The sequence below is a fragment of the Carlito syrichta genome, unplaced genomic scaffold, assembly GCF_000164805.1.
Source record: "Carlito syrichta isolate Samal-C Ts95f unplaced genomic scaffold, Tarsius_syrichta-2.0.1 Scaffold305654, whole genome shotgun sequence".
Lineage (NCBI taxonomy): Eukaryota > Metazoa > Chordata > Mammalia > Primates > Tarsiidae > Carlito > Carlito syrichta.
In genome coordinates, this window is record NW_007249750.1 from 88446 (window position 1) to 91860 (window position 3415).

Consider the following 3415-nt stretch of genomic DNA (forward strand, 5'->3'; position numbering starts at 1 on the left):
TTTTTTGATTTATTGTAGAGATGAGGTCTCACCAAGTTGCCCAGGTGGGTCTCGAACCCGTGGGCTCAGGCAATCCACTCATCTCAGCCTCCCAACGCGCGGGATTACAGGCTGAGCCACCGAGCCCGGCCATGAATGCATTTCTTATGGCAAAGAGGGAGCCCATCTGCTGGGTCCTGCCAGAGGACAGTGAGAGGGTAGATGGCTGGATGCATGCCAGGGACCCAATAAAGCATTTTTGTCTCCTGAAATCTTTGAATTCCTGACTTTCTTGGATTTTTGGTCTTTTGATATAATTTTGCATGGGTCAACATTTGGCTTAGATTTGTACTATCTAAGCCCCCCGAAATGGTAAGAACTGCACCTGGCTGTTTGAGCTTCTATATAGAATGTAGAGTCTGGTGAGTGAACGTATCAATAAATACAGCCTGAAACAAAATTATGTTCTGTCTTGGTCAAACATCCTTTAAAACATTTCCATGAATGTCCCCTGTATTTGTCAACAATATATGTTCTAGTTCTAGGTTCTCCAGACAGAACTCTTTCCTGATCTGATTCTGCCTGATCTTTCCTGATCTGTCATCCCCTGGGCTGTGTTGAGTATGAGTTTTGGTTACTAGTATATCAGCAGTGGAATGTGGGTCAGGAGGGAAACCATTTGCTTTCTTTTACATATGAGAGGTACAACTTTCTTGGTAATGGAGGGCAGAAGGAAATGTATCTGAAGGGTTGTGTTCAGGGTTTTTTACATCCTCTGAATACTCCCAGATATCCCTCCCTAATCCAATTGCCAGGATTCCAGCTTTTTCTAAGACTGGTTGAGGTTATGAACGCAGCTAGCTGGTGGTGAATTTTGCAATTTTGCAGAATCAGTTTCTGGGTTTGTTTTTGAACAAGCTCAGTGGCTACGAGCACTAAGGGGATTTCTACACAGTAATAGGAAAGTCCTGAGTTTCATTCATGCCTTGAGGTAGAAGAATTTTAATGATCATCCTCTAGCTTTAAAAGGTATCCAATGGTGTACAAAAGTTGCTACTTTCCCGTCTCTGAATATGGACAGAAGTTTCAAAGCTCTTCACCTTACAGCACCTCCATAACAAATTCCAAGAAACCCTCATTTCCCAGGAGAGAGAGAGCACCCATGTCCTTTAACATCTCTAGCACGAATGTCTACATCAGTTACAGCTCTGACTGTTGGCAAGAGAAACTGGCTCTAACTTAAAGTGACAAGAAAAGGTTGCCTGGGGAACCCACTAGGCTGCAGGAAGAATGGAATGACAGGCCTGGGGAGGATTGTAATCAGGACGCCGCTGAGGACTTTGGCCCAAGGAACTTGCTGACCATCACCCCAAATGCACCCTTCTGATGACTTGAGTCCAACTGTCTTTTGTTACCATGCATTTCACTCAAGAAAGAGAATCTGATTGTCCTGACTTGGGTCACATGTGTTCCTGAGACCTGGGGTAGCAGGGGTACGGAATCGAGGAAGGGTGGTTTCTGCCCCTTCCCACGAAAAAAAGACAGGGAGAGGAGTAATGTTACTAGAAAAATGGTTGGTACAGAATGAAAAGTAAAAGAGTACTAGCTCATTCTGCACCAGAGACCACCGCTAGAGAGGCGAAAGGTGGCACTTAGCTCAAGGGTCATCACCATGGAGAGGTTTTCTGGCTGGGCACCAAGAGGCTGTCATGGCACTTACTTGGTAAATCTACCCAAGGGCAAGACCTGGATCTCAGTTTTGTAACTTGTTGCTGTCAGTACCCCTGAGCTGATCCAATCCAGGGAGGCTGCCTCATTCTGTTCAAAATGACAAGAAAATGGAATTTACCCACTAAAAACTTACCTTGCTAATTTTCAATGAGCAATTTAACCATCTAGTAGACTCGTCACCTGTGTTTTCCTGACTAGTCAATAGTTTAAGGGAAGCCAAGGTATCAGAAGGTTTGGTGAGCTTAGAACAAGCCAGAAAATCTTCAGTTCAAATTCTGCAATACTAGCCACGTGAACTTGAATTTGTGGCTTAACCTTTCTGAACTGAGATGCCTCTTTTTTAAAAAAATCCATTTACTAATATTTATAGACTGCCTATGACATATGATAATGATATGATGATTATATATGCTATGTTTATAATAGTGAACAAAACAGACATAGACTCCTCCCTCATGGAGCTTACAGTCTAGTGGGGGAGACAAACATCTAAAAACACACCAGCCTGGGCAGGGTGACTCACGCCTGCAAACCCAGCACTTTGGGAATTGGTTGAGGTGGGAGGATCGCTTGAGCCCAAGAGGTCAAGACCAGCCTGGGCAACACAGCAAGACATTATCTGTACAAAACAAAACAAGAAAATTAGCCGGGCATGATAACACGCAATGGTAGTTGAAGCTACTTGGGAGGCTGAGGCAAAAGGATCACCTGAGCCCAAGAGTTCACTGCCACTGCACCCTAGCCTAGGCAACAGAGTGAGACTCTGACTCAATAATATTAAAAATAAAATAAGCTGGCCTCAGTGGTTCAGCCTGTAATCCCAGCAATTTGGGAGGCTGAGGCAAGAGGATTGCCTGAGTCCACAGGTTCAAGACCAGCCCAGGCAACTTGGCTAGACCTTGTCTCTACAATAGATAAAAATATTACCTGGGTGTGGTAGTGTATGCCTGTAGTTCCGGCTACTTGGAAGGGTGAGGTGGAAGGATCACTGGAGTCGAGCAGGTCGACCCTGGAGTGGTCGTGAGTATGCCACTGCACTCTAGCCTGGGTGAAGGATTGAGACTCCAACTCAAAAACTAAAATAAAATAAAACAGGCCGAGCACAGTGGCTCATGCCTGTAATCCTAGCACTTTGGAAGGCCGAGGTGAGGAGGTGACGAGATCGCCTGATCCCACAGGTTCGAGAACAGGCTAAGCAACTTGGCGAGACCTCATCTCTATAATAAATAAAAAAAATTAGCTGGGTGTGGTAGTGTGTACCTATAGTTCCAGCTACTTGGAAGACTGAGGCAGAAGGATTGCCTGAATCCAGCAGGTCGACACTTGGGTGACCATGAGTGTGCCACTGCACTCCAGCCTGGGCGACAGAGTAAGACTCTGACTCAAAAAAATAAAATAAAATAAAATAAAATAAAACACACCAAATATGTAAATATTAAGTGCTATGAAGCAGAAGGATGGGAGAAAACACCAGCAGGGGGTGGGACCTAATTTAGAAGGGCTTAGGAACCTCTCTGAGGGCTTGACATTTGAGTTGAGATTGGGATGATATTATGCAGAGGAAGTGGAAGGAGAAGAACGTAGCAGGCAGAGGAAACCACAGGTGCCAGGGCCCTAACCTGTTACTGAGAAGGATTGCCGAAGGCAGCGTGGCTAGCACATGGTAAGAAAGAGAACCACAGTATTGCGACACTCAGAGAGAGGC